General features: G+C 33.5%; 1 pseudogene; it reads right to left on the reverse strand.

Moving 5' to 3' along the window:
• Positions 1–1,866: 1,866 nt before the first annotated feature.
• LOC149570004 (peroxidase 15-like) lies at positions 1,867–14,819 on the reverse strand (annotated as a pseudogene).
• Positions 14,820–22,746: the final 7,927 nt, after the last annotated feature.

The following is a 22,746-nucleotide window of genomic DNA, read 5'->3' on the forward strand; positions in this document are numbered from 1 at the left end:
GGGCTCTTTTTCAAGTTTTCTAAATTGGATTGGTTTAATGGACAAGTTGTATTTGATGGCCAAGTTTATGTATAGTTTTAATAATTTTGTGGTTTTCAGCAATAATTATTTTACTATCATGCTTATGGGTGGGTTTTTTATATTTAAAAATGGGGTTGGGTAGTCTCATGGAAATGACTTCCAACTAGTCTCTAGTTAGTTTTTTGCTCTGTTATGTGCTAGCCCCCATTTTGGCTGCTTCTTAATTTTAAAATAAATGTGTTCATCATCAAATATAAATGGTAAACATGTAATCAAGTACTACATACATAAACTTAGTATATTTAGTTATTAAATACAATAAGTTTGATAATCAATTGCATTAGTTTTCTTATTATGAGATGTACGAAAATATTTCTCAAATATACTTTCCAACTAATTTTTAATAAATTATAATTTTATTGTAATTGTCAAAATATGATTGACAAATAAATCACCTTAATCTCCTTATTTTAAAATATTTAATTTTAAATATTTTTTGAAGTAAAAAACCAAAATACTCTAGAAAATAACCAATATCGAATAAATAAACTTACCAAAGGATGCCAAATTTCATCCTTTCCATTTTTGTGAAGCAACAATATTTAATATTTTGGGGAAGATCAAAACTTTTATTCACTATTTTTTGTGACAAACCTTCATGTTCTTAATGTACCAAGGTCCTAAACAAAGAAAGCGAAGGGTATGTGCAAGATCATGGTCAACCAAACTATGCTCTTAAGTGGCAATAAAAAATTAGAAAATTAGGGTTATGTCAACTTGATGTACAATTTTCTACTTGTCATTAACTTTATATCAAAAAGTTGAGAGAAAAGAATCTCTAGAAAATTGAATCTAGTTTCTAAACTACTAGGACTTATTTCAAAAAAATAAAAATCAATTGGTCAAAATTTTGAATTTTAATGCAATATTACAAAAATTTTAGAACAAAAATAAGTAGATGTATGTCCGACCACCTTAATCAAAACCAAATGATAATATTTTTAAATAATATTCTAAACATAAGTAGTAGACTCATGCCTAGATGTGACACATATTTTGGATATTTTTATTCCAAATAAATAATAAATAATTAATTTTTTACTTTAGTATTTTTGGAATAAAAAAACTCTCGTGTCTAACCACCTTAACTAATTCAAAACTCTACAAAATTAAATTTTTCAATTTTTTTCCTTATAGTAGAAGAAACATAGAATGTGATGCATCTTTTGGATTTAAAAGATGTTGTACCATTTGAAAGTTATAGTTATTTTTCAAGTAGTGTGCTAGTCAGCACTTTATACATAACTCTATTAGAAAATAAGTAATAATTACTTACTAAACTCATAATTTGGCAAACCTTACATTTATGGAAAGATAAGAACATTCTTAAGAAACCCTTTTCATTTCATCAAATTTTGGTGGAAAAAAAATTCATCAGCTACATGTTTGAAGTAAAAATCACATAAAAGCAGGCCAACAACACATATTTAGGTTGTTTTTAAAGTTGACCATATAGGTTTGGTATCAAAAGATATAGTAGACCTTATAAAGATATTAATTGTTTTCATTTAGTATCAGGGTGGGTGGGGAAAAAGTCAGAATAGATTTTGAAATGGTTTGAGATATTTTAGAACTATAGATATTTCAAATTTCCATTGGCACACCATGATCCTACACATACCCTGAAAACCAAAACTCTTATTCTTTGGGAAGCATAAATCATTATTTCGAAGGATAGGAGAGATATGGGGATAATGGTTATGTTGATGATAAAAAGAAATGCACACTAAAAAAACCATGTTGAATGGTAGCAAGAAGCATTGTGAAGTGAGTTTCAATAGGGTGCTATAGAACAAAGTGACAATTAGTCCTAATCTGCCCTCGATTGCTAGTGAGAGGACTAATATTTCCCATCTTAATAATTGATTCCACAAATTGTTTCAAAAACATCTCCTTCTTTTTTGCATATAATTTCATAGTCTCCATTGTTTTTCCTTGACCCATGGTGAACAAAATCTCATTTGAATTCAAAAGTCCTATATTGCTCAACAAGGGCATGAAATAGGAGTTGTCAAATTTGGTTGCAGTTAGTGCATCCAATGGGGAAATATTGTTATCTCCTCCTGATTGTGGGTACGTAGATCTCAACTTAGCAAAATAACTCGTCTCCATGGTAAAATCAAGTTGCCCATTTCCACTTTGGTTGTACAATCTCTATTGAAAAATTGTACACTGAGATTGACCAATTGTGTGGCTTCCTACAAGATTTTATAACATAAATATTGTGTTATGATAAGATTCATTGAATACTCACTTGTTGTTTTCTCACTTCAACTAAAAAAAGAAGGAATAAGTGTAGAAGGTACGTGAAAGTGCCACTAGGTCTACCTCATTCAAACCTTGGCATTTGAACTTATTAAGAAGAGTTTGAAAAGTTGAGTTTGGTGTAGAGATGTTTTTATTTGAGCCTTGTATGCTTACACTTTTTGAATCTCTTCTTCCTAATGTTACTTCTCAACTGGGTCCTCCACTCTACAGATCAAGATCACCTTAAAATACTAAGATGAATTTTTGAGCATAGTTGAGAGTTAGTTTTGATTAATGAGGTGGAGCGATACTATAATGGATGGTGTATAAGGTATAAAGAAATTAAGTGGATTTGATTTTTGAGAAAAAATGTGATTAAGTGTGATTGGGACTGGTGACTTTTAATTAAGTTTCCATTTGTTTTCCTTATAAAATTATCCAAATGCAATAAACACTTAAGTAGCATATCCATTCTTATGAATACCAATAGATACGAGTCAATAAAATTTGATATCAAAAGTAAAATAGAAATTTTAAAATATCTATAAAGAGAAAGAAGAGATTTGAGGATGATGATTACCAAGACCATAGAGTCACGAGAGGCAATGGTGAGAAGATCTTTGCAGGAGACCGTTTTACTGCACACCTTCTCCAACTCACTCTTTATTTCATCAATTATAGAAAATCCTCTCACTGAGTTCTTGTTGGGAACTAAATTCTTCTTGCTCACAATGCTTCCACTATTGTCTAGAAAGAGTGATGCATCATAGCCCTGTTAAGGACATACACACTTCATTCATCAAAATTTTCTCCCATATATAATATGATTGAGACAATAGACATAACAATAGAAACTCTTACAGATAAGGTAAATCTTACAACCCAAGGAATAGATTATGCAACTAGTTTGTTGTAGCCAAAGTGTAATGTTTTTTTTTAAGAGTTATTGTGCTAATCACAACATGATCACTATTTACATCAGTTTCAATTTCATCTATAAGACATTAAAATTTGAATTCATCACTAAATAAAATCAAACAAAGGATTTACCCTTGGGTTTAGATCGGATGATTGAGTGAAACCATGGATAGTTGTTGAATCTCAATTAAATTTTCAAATAAGGAGTATTTGAGACATGCTCATAGAGTTGCAAGATCAAGATTATTTGAGACATGACTGTAGAGTTTTTAAGATCATGGGTATTTGAGACATGGGAAAAGAAATTTGAGACTGGATGGTTGAGTCTTAAAAAAAATGGAAATGGTTGCAAGTTTAAGCTCTACTTAAATGTTGTACTATTTAAATAAGAACATTTCAAATATAAATAAAGAATTATATGATCCATTCTAATGACTGCTCTCCGTAAATATAAAAATATATGAAAGAGAGAAAAAGATCATGGGCATTTGAGAGACACCACATAGCTATAAGATCACAACCATTTCAAACATGGCCATGGAGTTAGAGGATCATAGCCACTTGAAACACATCATAAAATTATAAGATCATTGGTCATTTTGTTCTCCTACTTAATTGTCATCTACTGGTTTGTGGAAGCCATGATTGTTAAAGAGCTTAGCTCAATCAATGCAAATCACATCTTTATTTTTGGTGGATTCAGTCAATTTAACAACTAGCTCAAGATACTGCACCATTTCAATTCTTTCTTAAATAGTTAAAGCTTTTTAAGAAACCCATCGTTCTATGATGACATATGTTTTCTTATATGTTCCATTTCTTATTTGTGATGAATTGTTGTTGAGCTGGTTATTATTCTGTGATAATGCTTGCCTCTATCCATTGGTGAGTCTAACATTAGTTAATTGTGGGAGATGTCATGTGATTTAACCATTCTTTTAATTGCCTTATGTAGGATTGCAATAAACTTACAACATAGAGAACTGTGTTGATGAGATGTTTACCAATTTTTTAATATATCTTCATAGAATTTTGCAGGAATCATCTCACATGACTAATTTTGTGAAATTATTTATTAAATAAAATATTATAGAACAATTTGACTTTTTATTACATTAACAAATTCATAAAATGGTCATGTCTGTAGACACCTAAAAACCTTTAGAAAATAAAGTATTTTTATTTTCTGAAAAAGTCCTGATGACATCATCATTTATTAATTAATTAATTAATTTTTATGCCATTAAATCCCTTTATCTTAATTAAAAATATTTAATTAAGGAATCCCTCCCAAAAATGTTTAAATCTTATTTAAACATTATTTCCTTATTTATTAATTATTTAATTAATAAATTGACCAAAAATCCTAAAATAAATTAAAAAATTATTTTTTGCCCAAACTTGGCCAATTTCCTTATGACCAATAACCTCTTCCAAAATCTTTTAATCCTTCTTTAATTTCGATTAAAGGCTAATCCCATCATTTCCTACCCCCTAATCCCGACTCAAAATATTTAATTAAGATTAAATATTAATTCTCATGTTTATTAAAAAAGTTTTAATAAATATCTCCTCAACCCAAACCCTTGAAATAAATAAAACTTTATTTGTTTCCTAAAAATCTAATTTATCCTCATCCTAAGAAGTTCTAGACTCTTCTAGAAAGTCTTCATCCTCATCCTAGGAAATTCTAGACTCTTCTAGAAAGTCTTCATCCTCATCCAAAGTCTAGACTCTTCTAGAAGATGTCTTTAAACCTAATCCTAATCCCCTCCTAACCTTGTCACATTCCCTAAACATGAGTTAAAACTTACTAACCCAAGCCAAAGTTAACAAATATCTCCTCCTTCACCCACCCTCATTAAATGCCATCCACTTGCCTATCCCTAAGCTAATCCTAAACCATCCTAATCCATCCTCTAATCATTTGCACAAGCCTAAACAAGATTAAAACCTTCCTAATCAAGTCCAAGTCAAAATTGCTCTCATCACCCTCAAAATATCTCAACCATAAAACTTTATGAAGTCCACTAGGTCATAAATGACTCTTACAAGCCCTTTTGTTGCTCTTACAAGTCATTATGAGGGTCTTTATGAAGATTTTATCCCTTGAGCCTCCTTTGTTGACTCATCCTTCCCCTTTCCTCCATCCTCTCACCATGTGACATGTGTCACTCCTTGATTGGTTGTAAGGAAGCACAATCCATGTGCTCTCCTCTCATGCAATCTAAGCCCTCCATGAGCTTTTTCCCATCCTTGCATCTTAGCCCTCAATCCCTCAAGCCTCTTGCCTATAAATTGGATCCTTTCCCTTTGCAAAATAACACAATCCATGAAGTAAAGTTATAATGCTATTTTGAGAGCCAAATCCATACTAAAGCCATCTATCCACACCAAAAATCCACAATCATCCATTGAAGCCTTTGGAAGCATATTGAGCATACATCCTATCCATTTAGATAAAGCTACTCAACAAGAGAGCTTCTCATTGAGAGAGCCCATTAATGGCTCATATTCTCAATTGAGAGCTCATCTTAGTCTATCTTAAAGTTTATGAATTTTGTTTAGTTTGTAGAAGCTTTATTTAAATTTGGTTTCTATTAGCATACTAACATTGCTCATATACAATGTCAAGTGTATATATTTGACTGTTTAGTTAAGGATAGTTTTGTAAATATAAGTCAAAAGATTATATATGTCATAATATAGCATTTTAAAATATTTAGTTATATTATTACTTTTATATGTATCGTGCAAGAATTTTATAAATATAAGATGAAATGGTGAATATATGTAATAGCATAGTAGTTTTTAAATATTGAATCATATTTTTTTATTTAAAAGTATTGAAAGAGAATTTTGTAAATGTAAATTAAAATGATGACATATTTGATAGCATAACATTTTTAAAATATGACTAAATATTTTTTATTCCTAGATGTTGAGAGAGAGTTTTGTAAGAATATGTTGAAATGATGCCTTATGTGACAATACAATATTTATATGACAATTCAATATTTTCAAAACATTTAGCCATATTTTTATTTATAGATGTTCAGTTTTTTATTTTATTTCATAAATATAAGTTGAAATGATGACATATGTGATGACACTATGCTCTTAAAATATTTAGTCATATTTCCATTTATAAATGTTGAGAGAGAGTTATGTAAATATAAGTTGAAATGATGACATAGTTCTTTTAAAATATTTAGTTATCAAAAGATGTTATAGACTGATCAATGTTAATAAAATTGATGAATATTAATAATGATAATGTAAGTATAAATTGTATTTGGTCCAATGAATCTAATTAAACACACATGTAATTAACTATAAATGATAATATAGAATATGGATAGGCATCTAAAACTATCATACATACCTTTAGAAAAATAAGTCAAATATGTTGCAAAATATCACACTTTTTCATTATTCTAGATAATATTTACTATAAAATTTGTATTAATATAACTAAATTGTTAAATCATAATTATATTTATGATGTTGTAGTTAACATTAATTTATTATCAAGATATGAATATATTATTATTAGTACTTGTTTTTAGACTAGTACTATTAATTTCACTTACGCTTTGACTCGTCATAATATTACACACTCAATATACTTTATTTATTTAGTTTTTAAAAAGGAATTCAATTGTATAAAGTCAATTTGTGAATTTTTAAATTTACAATTTACAAAGTTGAATTTCCTTCAATGTAATTAGCTAAAATCATTTGAGTGTTATAGAAGAATTTTTTTAGGAACAATAATTTTTTTATGCTTTTTTGAGATTTCAATAAACTTCAAAAATCAAAATGTCTATTTTATTTTTTCTCAATTTATATATGTAAAAATACATGTAATAAAATCTATTAACTAGTTAATAAGATAGACATAAATTTTTATGTGTATTTAATAATTTACAAAATATCTATAATCTTACCATATATTTTATATTTTTTTGGTTGGTAATAATATATATTTTATAGGATTTACGTAAGAGTTCAAAAAGGCATTTTCTATATGGCCTGTTCTATATACCACAAACTTGATGTGGACATGATCCAAGACCGAGATGAACACAATAGGAAAAGGGGAATATTATTATCAGAAGTGATATGCTATTACATTTAGTACAATGAGGATAGACTCAAGGACATGCCCTAAGGGCATACAATGTAGTGTGATCTTGGAGAAAAAAAACCTCTTCTAGTACCTTTTCCCAAACTCCACCACAAAACTGCCTTTACAATGCCAAAAATGTTCTTAAGTAAACCCCAAATAGGTTTAGGGTTAGGAATACATTTTAGAATAGGTCATTTGACATCCACTGCCAAAACATAAGGTTCTAGAAATCACGTCAGAAGTCAGTGTAAAATTAGAAGAATCCAAAAATGGTAGTCCAACTTTCGAGATGCATAACTTTTGATCTGAGAGTCTGATTGACGAACTGTTTACATTTTTGGAAAGATTTCCAAGTGCTCTATAGGTCTATAAAAGATCTTTTCCCATCCCCCATTTTTTGGGCCCGTACGAGTCCATTTATGCCTCAAATCTAACTTTGAAGTGCTCCGAGGGGGTCTCTAGACAACTTAAAACTATAATAACTTCAAACCGTAAAGCCTTTTGACCTGATTCATTTTCAAGAGTGCTTTAAATTACAATTATAATTATCCCTCTAACTTATCATAATTATGGCTCAATTACAAAATAACCTATTTTTTGCATTGTCACATATCCCAAGGTGCTCTAAAACTCTAACCCATAAAACCAATAGTGGAACTATGAGAATTGGAATCTCTATTTGACCCAAATGGGTATACAAAAATGAAAACACATTAAACAGAAACTAACACTAATCATATTTCTGGGTGATATAGGATTGCCCTTACACCACTAGATGCTCCTACATTAGACATCCAGGGTAGATTGAAAAGTGACCCTATCACTTTATAGCTGGTAGAGGAAAACCCAAATGGGAAACTTTCGCTATGGATATCCAAGTTGAATCTTCTACTAATCATCCTTTCCACTTCACCAGGTATTCTTCATACTACCTATTTCTGGTACTTCATCCCACACAACTATTGAAAATTTCTTCAATGTCTTCCTTCTTAGAAGTAGGAATTGGACATGGTTCCAACATCAAATCCTCATCTGCACCATCATCATGATATTATGTTAAGTTTGCAATATTAAAAATAGGAGAGATGTGAATCCCATTTGGCAACTCCACCTCATATGCGTTCCCTAAATCATGTTTCTTTAAAATTTTGTAGGGGCTGAATTTCTTCATCTCTAGCTTGTTATAGGTACCCACTAGAAATTGTTCCTTCCTTAAGTATGCCATAACCAAATACCCAACTTGGAACTCCTTATGTCTCCTCTTTTGATCTGCCCTAGCCTTATACTATAGGTTCATCTTAGTAATATGTGCTCACACCTCCTCATGTAGGTTCTTGACATGTTCAGCAAAGTCTTCTACCTTAGCACTTGTCCTTTCTCCTTGCTCCATTTTTCTCAACTCTGGTGTAGTCCTTGGACTAGTCCTATACACAATTTGGAATGGTGATCTACCAATACTCCTATTCATAGAATTATTATGAGCAAATTTTTCTTATGGTAGAATCAAATCCCATCCGTTGGGCTTATCTCCTACTAAACACCTCAGCAAATTGCCCAGACTTCTATTTACTACTTTTGTTTGTCCATCAGTTTGTGGATGATGTGAAAAATTGAATTTCAATTCTATCTTTAACTTCTTCCACAAAGTCCTCCAGAAACACCCCACAAATTTAGTAGCTCTGTCAGAAACAATACTTTTTGGGAGACCATGTAGCCTCACCACCTCTCTGAAAAACCAATCTACAATATGCACTATGTCATGAATCTTGTGGCATGGAATGAAATGTGTCATCTTGGAGAACCTATCAACCACCACAAATACTAAGTTATTACCCCTTTGTGTTCTTGGCAATCCAAGAACAAAATCCATACTTATGTCCTCCCAAGGCTTCGATTGAACAAGCAATGGATGATAGAGTCTAGTATTGTGACTAAATCATTTGGTTCTTTGGCATACTTAACAACTCTGCATAAACTTCTTCACATCCTATAGCAATTGAGGCCAAAAATAATCTTCTCTAATAATGGCAATGGTCTTATCTCAACCAAAGTGTCATGTCATCCCTCCACTGTGCTTCTGCTTGATCAAGTTCTCCCTCGCAGAGCTCCTTGGAATACACAATTGACTTCCCTTGAACAACATGCCATCCTAAATCGTGTAATCTAGCCACCTAGTCCCGTCTAGAGTAATAGGTTATTTGCAAGCCTTCCAAGCCTCTACAAAGTCAGGATCCTCAAGGTACATATTCTTGAGTTCATCAAAACCAACCACTTCAACCTGTGTTATTGTCAACAACAATTGTCTCCTACTTAATGCATCTACAACATGATTAGACCTTCCACTTCTATGTTTCAATAAAAATGTATAGCTTTGCATGATCTCTACCCATTTCAAATGTCTTTGATTCAATTTACCTTGGCTATTTAAGTACTACAACTATTGGTGATCAATATACAAGACAAATTATTTTGGAAACAAATAATGCCTCCATTTCTTTAAGGCCTAAACTATTACATAGAACTCCTGATCATAAATAGAGTACTTCTTTACATCATTCAATTTTTCACTAAAATAGACAATAGGTTTACCTTCTTGGCTTAATACAACCCTAATAGCACTTTCAGAAGCATCGTAATCCACCTAAAATACCTTTTTGAAATTAGGAAGTGTCAATATAGGTTGCTCTGTCACCTTCTTCTACAACAATTCAAAACTCCTTGCAGCTCTTGTCATCCACTTGAAATCTGTTCTATCCCCCTCATTATTTCAATTAGGGGTGTGCATATACTGCTGAAATTCCTCATGAACTTCCTTTAATAACTAACTAGACCATGGAATGACCTCACCTTAGTGGTAGACCTTGGAGTATGCCATTCGAAGATGACCTTCACCTTTTCTAGGTCCATTTTGAGACCCTCAACTGATACAACAAACCCCAAATAGGCTAACTCCCTTTTGACATAGCTACACTTCTTCAAATTAATCAAAAATTTCTCTTTCCTCAACCTTTCAAGGACACTATGAATGTGCAATAAATGTTCATCCAAAGACTTATTGATAATCAAAATATCATCCAGATAGACAATAAAAAATTTTCCCAAAAAAAAATTTAGTACCTCATTCATAAGCCGCATGAAGGTGCTTGGTGCATTGGTCAATCCAAAGGGCATGAATAACCACTCATATAGACCCTCCTTGGTCTTGAATGTAGTCTTCCACTCATCTCCCTCTCATATTCATATCTGGTGATAGCCACTCTTGAGATCTATCTTTGTGAAGTATTGAGCTCCACTCAAATAGTCCATAAGATCATCCATTCTTGGAAAAGGGAACTGATACTTGATGGTTATTATATTTATAGTCCAAGAGTCTGTGCACATTCTCCACTCTCCATCCTTCTTTGGTGCTAGCCCTAAAATTATTGCACATGGACTCGAGCTTTCTCGAATCAAGCCTTTCCTCAAGAGCTCTTGAACTTGTCTGTTTAGCTCCACAGTCTCAGTAGGACTCATCTTGTGAGAAGCCTTGTTAGGTAAACTAGCTCCAAGGACTAAATCTATTTGATGACTAATTTTCCTCACTAGCGGCAACCCTTTTGGAAAATTATTAGAGATTACATTTCTATACTCACTTAATAGTCCTAAAACATCAAGTGAAACTTCACTACTACCTTCCTTAAATTTTCTAGGAATCAAAGCATAATACATATGCTGATGTTTCATGCCATCTAGAAATTTTCTTGCATCAACAAGACATATCCTAGCACTAGTGCATACCTTTATCAAGGGCTTCAATTTGTGGTGAACTCTATCCTTTTTCAAAGAGTATTTATTTGCATGACCATCATGTATAGCATGCCTATCAAACTGCCATGGCCTTCCCAACAATAAATGGCAGACATCTATTGGAATAATATCACAGAGAGCCCTGTCATGGTAACTCCCAATCTTGAACATTACCAAACATTGCTCACTAACCAAGACCTTATGATTATCCTACAACCAAGAAATCTAATAGGGTTGGGGGTGTTTCTCCCTCTTGAGCTCTAGCTTTGAGACCATCTCCTCTAACACCAAGTTGTTAGTGGTTCCACCATCAACAATCACATCAAAATATTTACCCTGATACTTGCACCTGGTATGAAACAAACTCCTCCTTCATTCAGGTTCAATCTCACTTCTTAGTAAGACCTTTTTATTAACTATAACCTCTCCTCTTTCTACATCCTTTGAATGTGATGACTATGCATCATCATCCACATGAGCAACCCTTGCTTGACTATTAGCTCTCCTATCTATCCTTCCTTGGTGTTGAGGGCATTTGAAAGCATGATGACCTTCTTCATTGCAATAAAAATAAGTACCAGAAAAGCCTCCTCTTCCTAAACCTTGTCCATTTCCTCTACCTCTTCCTCTCTGATCTCCAAGTTTTTGATCATAGGAGTTGTTGAAACCCTCATTCCTCTAGTTTCAAATGGTACCCACATCTTCATTTTTCATTTGGTCCTCGCTTTGGCCTCCAAATGACTTGCCACAACTATTTCCTCCTTGAATATGTCCTCTTTGCCTTCCATCAAACTTTTTGTTTAACTTCTCCTCAAATCACAAGGCAAAATAGTATGCCTCTTCAATGCTAGTCATTCTAACCAAACTTGACTCCTCCTAAATGCTAGGTCTTAACTCACTAAAGTAATAGCTAGCCTTCTCCTTGTTTTCTTTTGCATGCCCCACTCTAATAAGGACTTGGTAAAATTCCTCTATGTATTCCTAGATAGATTTTTCCAATTGCTTTGACCCTTGCATATTCTTGAACAAATCAAGTTCATAATCAATAGGAATGAACTACTTCTTTAGTTTGTCCACCGTGTGATCCCATCTTGGGATTTTCTCCTTTCCTCTTCTATTTCTTTCCAACTAAATCTCTTGCCACTAGATTTTGGCATGACCTTCCATTTTGGCCTTTGCAAACTTAACCCTATCAGGGTCCCTAAAATCCTCATACTCAAAATATTCCTCTAGCTCATTGATCTAATCGATCAACTCATCCAAGTTTAGATTTCCTGAAAATATGGTGACATAAATGTTAGGTTATTTTGCAAGCTTAGAAATGGCCCTAAAAATCTTCTCCACCACTTGGTTTAAGACTTCTCTATCTCCTTCCCCTTCCTACCCAATATTTCATTCTTCTTCATTTTCTTCCTCACTTTTGTTGCCTACGGCGACATTCATCCCTCTGCAGAACTCCTCCTACAATACTTGGACTTGTCTCTGGAGGGATCTAACCTTAGAAGTAATAACTCCAGCCCTTCCACCATGCTCCCTTCTTGGAGGCATCTTCTTGTGTCAAAACACACAACCATGCTATCCTGGTGCAAACTACCTCATAATCGGTGCTCTGTCTACACACTCAAGAAAACCTGCTCTGATACCACTTGATGTGGGCACAATCCAAGACCAAGATGAACACAATAGGAAAAGTGGAATATTATTATCATAATTGATATGCTATTACATTCAGTACAATGAGGAAAGACGTTCCCTAAGGGCTTACAATGTAGTTTGATCCTTGAGAAAAAAACCCTCCTCTAGTACCTTTTTCCAAACTCCACCACAAAATTGCCTTTACAATGCCACAAATGTTCTTAAGTAAACCCCAATTAGGTTTAGGGTTAGGAATAAAAATTAGAATATGCCATTTTACATCCACTACCAAAATAGGAGGTTCTAGAAATCACATCAGAAGTTAGTGTAAAATTAGAAGAATATAGAAATGATAGTTTATCTTTCGGGAGGCATAACTTTTGATTTGGTACTCTGATTGGCAAACTGTTTACATTTTTGGAAAGCTCTCCAAGTGCTTTATAAGCCTATGGACCACTTTTCTCATCCCCCATTTTTCAAGCCTATACAAGGCCTTTTAGTGCCTCAAATATAACTTTGAAGTGCTCTTAGGGGGGCTCTAGTCAACTTAAAACTGCAATAACTTTCAAATTGTAAAGCCTTTTGACCTGATTCTTTTTTCTAGAGTTCTTTAAATTAAAATTATAATCATCCATCCAACTTACACCATCTAACTTGTCATTATTATGGCTCAATTATAAAATAACCTATTTTCTACATTAGCACATATCTCAAGGTGCTCAAAAACTCTAACCCAAAAAACCAATAGTGGAACTATGAGGGTTGGAATCTCTATTTGACCCAAATGATTATCTAGAAATTAAAACACATTAAATAGAAACTAACACTAAACATATTTTTGGGTGATACAGGATTACCCTTACACCACTGGATGCTCCTGCATCAAAACTTAACATCACATAACTATCTCATTTTAACAACTATCTCCTCTTTTAAAGATCCCACACCATTTAAATCCTTTCCTAAATGTTTAATGATGTTTAAGAAATCCATAATTATATGCTAACGTATGTTTTCTTATATGTTCCATTTCTTCTTTGCAATGAATTATTGTTGAGCTCATTATTATTTTGCCATAATGCTTGCCTTTGTCAATTGGTGAGTCTAACATTAGCTAATTGCAAGGAGATGTCATGTGATTCAATCATTCTTTCCAATAAGCTTACAACATAGAGAATTGTGTTGATGAGATGTATACCAATATTTTTATTTATGTTGATAGAGTTTTGTAGGAAGAATTTATGCAACTAACTACATCCATCTGACATGACTATTTTTTATTTATTTATTAATTAAATAAAAATTACAAAGTAGTGGTTCTGTGACTTTTTATTTAATTCATAAATTATTCATAAAAAGGTCAAGCCAAGTGCATACATTGGGATGATTAGGGGAAGTTTTCTAAATATATGTTAAAAGGATGAAATATATGATAATATAGCATGTTAAAATATTGTAGTCCATGTTTTTCCTATACTTGAAATCTTTCTTGTCATTTCTATCAGACTTGTATTTGTTAGGACATTTGGTAGCAAAGTGACTAACCACATTACACTTGAAACAAATCAAAATACTTTTGTATTTACCTTTACCTCTTGGAAGTCTTCTTGCAAGAAAAGCTTCAAGCTCATCTAAATCATCTTCAATTTCATATTCACTTTCTTCTTTTCTTTTCTTCTCTTTCTTTGAATAGCTAATGGTTAGTGAAGACTTAAATGCATTTTCCATTATAATCATACTATTGTCACAATTTATCGACTCAAATGTAGTCAACCAACCAAATAAGATATCAAATGTCAAATAATTTCTAGGCATAGCTCTTACTTCTTGAATTGTAAAAATATTGATAGCATAAATAGGTATAAGAGTTTTGAGAACTTTACTTACAATTTCAAAATCCATGACAGGTCCTCCATCAACTCTAATTGCACACACAACATCCTTTATTTGGTTCACATATTCTGCACATTCTCACCTTCTTTCATTCTTATGTCATCATACTTACCTCAGAGACTTTCATCTTTAACTCTACTTACATTATCATCTCCTCCATGTACTAACTTCATTTTATCCCACATTTTCTTAGCATTGGCACAATTCTTTATATCATCAAACTTAGCATCATTGCTTGAGAAAATACAATCTCAATCATCAAACTATTGTGATTCCTTTTCTCATTCATTTTCTCGATAGTCAAGGGACTAGCAGGGGTAGTATATTATTTCTCCAAACAATGCATGACATTATCTCCAATACTAGAAAGATGTATCTTCATTAAGTCTTTCCATGTGGATAACTTATCTGTGTTCAATCTTGGTACCTCTTTTGTGTACATCTTTGAATTTTAGCTCAAGTTCCTTTAAATGTATTTCTCCAAACACTTATCTCTAATACAAAATTGTTAGATAATTGGGTGGGGGGGGTGGGGGTGGGGGGTAAATCAGTTATTTCCAATTATCATATAGTCCCTTCAAAAAATTTAGCACCATTAAAGCATCATGAATTTCAACAAAAATCACTCTGTGTAAATATTAATTAATACTACTAAATTTGGACCTATTTTTTGACACATTGGTGGTCAAAATTTGACAAGTAAACGTCAAAAGTCAATGTTGCTACAATTTCATCAAAACTTTGATGCACTCCATAGCCATCGATTTATCAATGGATGGCTCTATCAAATATCATCCCCATCTATGTCACATGTTGGTGCCAGACAACTAATTCAAAATATTGAATTACCAACACCAGCTAGAGATGATTGGACGAGTTTGTTATAACATCAACAAAAAACCCCATTGAACTATTGATGCTAGCCAAAGATGAATCAATGGGTTTGTTATACCATCAATGGAAAACCCTACCAAACTATCAATGCTAGCTAGAGATGGTTTGATGGGTTTATCATACCATCAACAATAGGCTACATCAAAATTTTGACAACTAGAGTTTTTTTTTTTAAATGAAACAGTCTCATTGTATATCAAGCTAATAACAGGCTAACTAGTGTGTGCCAAAAGAATAGGTGCAAGGTATAGCCAATAGCAATCTATCATTTTAGAAATGTGACAAAATATGCATCAAAACTGATGTACAAGACATTTGCAATAATTTTGGTGCAGAATTTATGTGTATTGATGATAATTATACTATTGTTTCTATCTCCCATATCTGTTCAAATTCATGTTTGTCATGCCCTCTTTTCCCACTCCCAGTACAAATTTAGGCTTCTACTTAGGTGGTTGGATTCCCTAATTGGCACAATACCCATGTCATATATCACAAGCTCTCAAAGACATTGATTTCATTATGTTTTCTTTTCCTATTGTGTTTACATTTGCATTGCTTGATAGGGCAACATTATTTGACTCACTAGCTTCTATCTATACTGGGGAGAAGACCAAGATTGATTTGGTTGGCAGTGATTGTAAACTTGAGTTGGGCATTTGTGTAGAGGTTTCTTGTATATGGAATAATGAGAGGTAGCGATGGTAACATTGGATGGTAAACCCCACTATTGGTTTTGATGTATTCCATGGTAGCTTCAATTGATACTTTGATGACCTCAAATTGGATATTCTTCATATACTTTGACAGAGTCATTTTTGGTACCACTTACATTGCCTACATTATCCAAAAGGTGAAGATTGTGTCCATGCAGAAGAAATACCTGATGCATGCTTTTTTTCATGTTGTTTCTTTGATTGGGTTTATGTTTTCATAAGCATTCACTAGCCTGATCATATCCTAATGTGGCTTGGTTCTAGCACTTTGCATTTGATTGAACAAGATTGTGTGCACTCTCCATAGCATTGCATTTTGCAAACATAGTTATGAGAGTACTTTCTAAAAGAATATTTGATTCATAGTCCATTTCAATGATCTAAGAGTGGACTTATTATTCTTATCAAATTCAACCCTTCCAATTATATTTACAAGAAGAGATTTTGGGCTTCAGTTCCATGTCCATTCTAACCATACCTTGCAATCAATGCTGACCACAAAACTTTATCTGATTCTTCCTAGTGTCTCTACCTATATCTCCACAAAAAAAACAACTACCCCTCTTGCCACACAACACCTCCATTCCCTTACACCCTCCCTAACCTTTCATAGACTCCACACCCGAAATGTTTCCAAGGGCTTAACTACTCCCAAAAAATGTGATTTCAAACATTCATAAGGTTCCATGCACCTTAGTGGGATCCAACCACAAACCTAACAAACTGGCCTAATAAGGGTTCTTCCTTGTAGCACTATCTTGGGGTTTAAGAAAAGAAATCAAAATCTTTAAAAACAACCACTAAAACTAAAGGAGGATTCAAATACCAACTACTAAGCTCTACTAAACTTTCAAGTCTTAGGGTTTCAACTATTCATTAAGGCATTCAAACTATAGGGACCTAGTTGAGGCCAATAGGTCTAAAACACACACTCAAAGTACAAACTCAAAAAACCCTCAAAGAACTTGAACCAATCAATTTAATTACACATGTACCTTATCAAGAGTTTTCAAACTTCCAACTTTTGGGCTCCTATCTGTTGAGGAGATAACCAATCATTCAAACCCTTGCCTCAATGAGGGTTTCATTATTGTTTAAAGTAACTGGCCTCTAATCTCCATGATCTTGCCTATCCAACTTTTCTAATGGGTTCTTCACCATCCTATAAATGACTATAACCCTCCATGAAAATTATACACAAGCATCTATCACATTTTTTGAGTCTTGATCCCTTGTATTCTTCATGCAATAGTAGATGTCTTATAGATTCTCGGCAAACTCCACTATAAGGAGCAGAGGTATGGTGTTAACCTACAAGATGGAAATCTGAAACAAAAAAAAAAACCTTTAAATCTTCCCTAACTTGATGTAATGATAACATGAAGCCACTATAATACTTCACCCTAAAAATACATATAGTGTACTGTCCAACTAGTGGGTAAAGAGTGTTAGGAATAAGGTGTCTCAACCTTAGATAATTCCTATTCTAATTATTTATTGTGTAAATGTATTTTTTTCAAATAATGTAATTAAGTGTGAGTGTACATGTCTATTTGGCATGTTGATGTGTCACTCCACTTCCCTGTGTCGACATCTTGAATTATGACGGATTCCTATGATGGATTCCTATGACACATAAGAGTTATCTTTGGAATATTTAAGTGTGTGTAAGGAGATCATGACTAAAATGGTTATGACAGATTCCTATGACACATAAGAGATATCTTTAGAATATTTAATTGTGTGTAAGGAAATCATGACTGAAATAATTATGATGGATTCCTATGACGTGTAAGAGCTATCTTTGGAAGATGCCCTAACAATGGAAAGTGCATTATATAAGCACTTTGAGGGTTGTAGATAGTTGAGAGAGTGTATGAGTAGTGAATTTTCAGTTGCTACAGGATAATTCTTCCATGTCCTGAAAGAGCTTGCATTGTAAGTGTGTTGTAACCTTTGAGTTGTAGATAATACATTGTGCAAGTTTTGGAGGGGTGGGGTTGTTATACTGAAAGGTTTTTCCCCACCAGCATATCTTTTTGTTTATGTGTTATTATTTCTCTATCTATTTACGTATTCATGGTTTATTGCAAGATTGTTATTTACATAATATTGAATCTATAATTGTAAGGATTTTAATAGAATTTGGACAATACTTTCCTTAAGAGATTAGTGTAGGAAGCTATTTCCACACTTGACTTTCCTTACAAGTGGTATCAGAGCTTGATCAAATTTTGATCCTAGTTGTTGGGTATGGTTTTTTGAGCTAATCTCAAGTTGATTGGGAGTTTTGTGCAAAGCATTCTAAATCTTATTTGTAGATTGAGATGGCTAGTTCATCATATGGAAAAATAAAGGTGGAGAAATTTAATGGTAGTAAATTTGAGTTGTGGAAACTCAAGATGGAAGACTTTCTTGAAGATCATGATCTATGGAAGGTGACTTCACTTGATGTGAGACCCATAACAATATATCAAACAAATTGGGATCTCAATGATTGGAAAGCTAAGGGTCTCATTAGAATCTATCTAGTTGAGTCAATCCTCTTGAATTGTTCTTGATGAGAAGATTGCAAACAGTTTGTGGACATGGCTTGGGTTTGTGTATCAAGCCAAATCTCTGGTGAACAAGTTGTTCCTGAGGAAGGAGGATATGTTATAGATCATCTAAATGCTTTTAATTTACTGATTGCATAGTTGACATCATCTGGTGTCAAGATAGAGGAAGAGGATCGATGTATGAACCTACCGGATTCATGGGACCATGTTGTGATGGCTCTTGGAAGTACTTTAGTCACTTTTAGAATGGATGATGTGGGGTCTTCACTATTATTTGAGGAGATGAGGAGAAAGTCATCAAATTTAGCTAAGGAAGCTTTTGTTGTTCACGATAGATCCAATGACAGAGGCAAGCAACATGACAACAAGTCTGGAAAGGGTAGATCCAAATCCCATGGAAAATCAAAGACTCCTGGAAAACCCAAGGTGAAATGTTGGAACTGTGATAAGACTAGGCACTTTCATAAAGACTATAAAGAGCCAAAGAAGAAGAAGAAGGCCTCAGATTCAAGTTCAAAAAAAGTCAAGAAAATGATGATGCTTTTATTACAACCTTGGCAGCGTATGCATCTAATGATGTGTGGTTGATAGACTCAGATGCTTCTTTCCACATGACCTCTCATCAAAGCTAGTTCTCAAAGTATGAATTTTTTGATGGTGGAAAGGTGTACTTGGGTGATTATTCTCACCTAAAGATAGTTGGACAAGGATGAGTCACTATCAAATTCCCTGATGGATGAGTAAAGGGGATCAACGAGGTAATGCACATCCTTGGTTTGGCACGAAACCTATTATATGTAAGTATGTTGAATGATGTAGGTGTGCAAATTCTTTTTTCTAAAGATGGATGTAAGATGAAGAGAGGATCTATGGTGCTTGCTAAGGGTAGTAGGAGAGGTACTCTATTTCAGCTTGATGCATGCATTTCTCAATACAATAGTTCTTCTATTTCAAAGAAGAGAGTAGCTATCACTTCATCCCCACCATCTGAATGGGTAGTAAAGAAGACTATGGTTATCGGTTCTGATGGTAGTGTAGCATGTGTACCTAAGGGTGCAAACACATTGGAAGGAAAGCTTCCTACAAAAAAGACAATGGTATGGCATATGAGATTTGGCCACATTGGTGAGAAGGGTCTTAGAACCCTAAAGAAAAAGAACATCATTGAGGGGTTAAATTATTATAATCTCAATTTTGACTTTTGTGAACATTGTGTCTACAGTGAACAAACTCTAGTTCTCACAAATCTTTTAGTGTCTTGGATCTTATTCATTCCAATGTATTTGGTCCTATAAAAGTTCCTTCAATCTCCAAGTCTATATTTTTTGTATCTTTCATAGATGATTATAGTAGAAGGACATGGATTTATTTCCTGAAAAGTAAGACACAAGTCTTTAGTTGGTTCAAGGAATTTAAAGCCTTGTAGAGAATTAGACTAGTATGAAGATTAAGTGTGTGAGAACTGACAATGGTGATAAGTTTTGCTCGGTAGAGTTTGAACAGTTCTATAAGGAATGAGGTATCGAGAGGCATAAGACAACTCCTTATACCCCATGAAAAAATGGAGCTGAAAAAAGAATGAATAGGACACTGATGGAGAAGGCTAGGAGTATGCTTAGTGGAGCTAGTCTTGAACAAAAATTTTGGGCTAAAGTTGTGGCCATTACTTGCTATATGGTTAAAAAATCTCCTACATTAGCTCTTTTTGGTAAGAAACCCATGGAGGTGTGATCTAGTAAGAAGCCTTCAATTAGACATCTTCATGTTTTTGGTTGTGAAGCTTATGCACATGTTCTAAAGGAGAAAAGATCTAAGTTGGAAAACAAAGTTGTCAAATGTATTTTCATCAGATATGGTGCTAGTATGAAAGGGTACAAGCTTTGGGAACCTGTGACTAGTAAGGTGTTGTATAGAAAAAATATTATTTTTAGAGAGCTAAAATATTATCCTATTGTGCTATAACTAGATTAAAAAGAAAAGAAGGAAGATATTAGTCAGTTTCCTCCTACCCCTAAGAAGACTGGTCAAAAAGACCATGTTGGGTCTCATGATGAGGAGAGCTCTAGTAGCTCTGATAGTTTAGAAGAAGAGGAAGAACAATCTCAACCTCAACTCTTGAGGAGATCCATGAGAGTAAGGAAGCAACCAGAAAGGTTTGGTTATTCTATGTTAGATTCCAATTGTGCATTTCCTTTGATTACTAACACTGATGGGCCTAGATCTATGAAAGAGGCTTTGGATATGGAAGATGCAGGTTCCTAGATTGAGGCCGTGGATGATGAGATGGCTTCATTGGATAAAAGAAAAATTGGGACCTTGTACCTTTTCCTAAAGGATGGAAACCTGTTGGTAGAAAATGGGTGTTCAAGAAGAAATTATGTGCAAATGGCAATGTTGAAAGGTACAAAGCTAGATTGGTTGCGAAGGGGTACTCACAGGTAGAGGGAATAGATTATGGTGAAATATTCTCTCCTGTTGCAAATTTGACATCCATTAGATTTCTATTATCTCTTGTTACATCATATAATTTAGAGATGGAACAGATGGATGTGAAGACAACTTTCCTTCATGGTGATTTGGAGGAAAAGATTTATATGTCACAACCTGAGCACTACATTGTTAAAGGTAAAGAATCTTTGGTTTGTAGATTAAAGAAGTCTCTGTATGATTTAAAATAATCTCCTAGGATGTGGTACCTTAATTTTGATGCCTTTGTATTGTCAATTGGATTTGTAAGATCAAAATTAGATCATTGTGTTTACTTCAGAGTTGAAAATGATTGCCTTCTTATTGTTGCATTATATTTTGATGATATGTTATTTGGGAAGGGTAAGGGTATGATTTCTGATTTTAAATCTTAGTTGTTAGCACAGTTTGAGATGAAATATCTTGGGGCAGCAAGGTACATCTTGGGTATGGAAATTAGTAGAGATAGGTCTAACATAAAGCTTTAGTTGAGTCAGAGTAAGTATGTGAAGTTTGTGCTGGAAAGGTTCATGGTAGATCGTAGACCATTGTGCATTCTTGTTGCTATGGGAACAAAGTTATCTATAGATGATTGTCCAAAATCTCCTAGTGAGGTGGACATGAGTAGAGTACCTTATGATAGTGTAGTTGGTAGTCTTATGTATGCTATGGTTTGTACTAGACTAGACATTGCCCAAGCTGTGGGATTTCTAAGCTGGTTTATGACTAATCATGGACGAGTACATTGGGATGCAATTAAGCAAGTTTTCAGATATTTGAGGGGTACATCAGATTACTCTATTTGTTATAATCATAACTCTTCTAGAAATCCACATTCAGTTTGTTTTCATGGGTTACAATAGGAGATCCACCAGTGCTTATGTGTTCATTATGTTTGGTGATGCCATCAGTTGGATGAGTAAGCAACAACCTATGGTTGCTTTATCCACTATAGAAGCTAAGTACATGGCTACTACTCATGCTTGTAAGGAATCCATTTGGCTTAGAGATTGTGTTCTGATATTGGTGTTGATGTAGGACAAATTACTATTTGTTGCAATAGTCAGACTATTATTTTCCTTGCAAAAATCCAACTTTCCATGCTAGAAAAAATTACATTGATGGTGTAGTTTCACTTTTGTGAGAGATATGGTGGAAGATGGAAAGGTAAATTTGGAGAAGGTAAATACTATAAAGAATGTTGTAGATGCATTAATGAAACCAGTGGGCACAGAGAAGTTCAGATGGTGTTCAGAGTTTATGAGCCTTTTGGCCTATAGTGGTTAGTTCTTGTTATGTTCCTACTGCTGTTACAAGGTGTTTGACAAGTGGGAGAATGTTAGGAATAAAGTGTCTGAACCTTGGATAATTCCTATTCTTATTATTTGTTTTGTAAATGTATTTTTTGTAAATGTATTTT

The sequence above is a fragment of the Cupressus sempervirens genome, chromosome 3, assembly GCF_028749045.1.
Source record: "Cupressus sempervirens isolate cs-2001-9-10 chromosome 3, ASM2874904v1, whole genome shotgun sequence".
Taxonomy (NCBI): domain Eukaryota; kingdom Viridiplantae; phylum Streptophyta; class Pinopsida; order Cupressales; family Cupressaceae; genus Cupressus; species Cupressus sempervirens.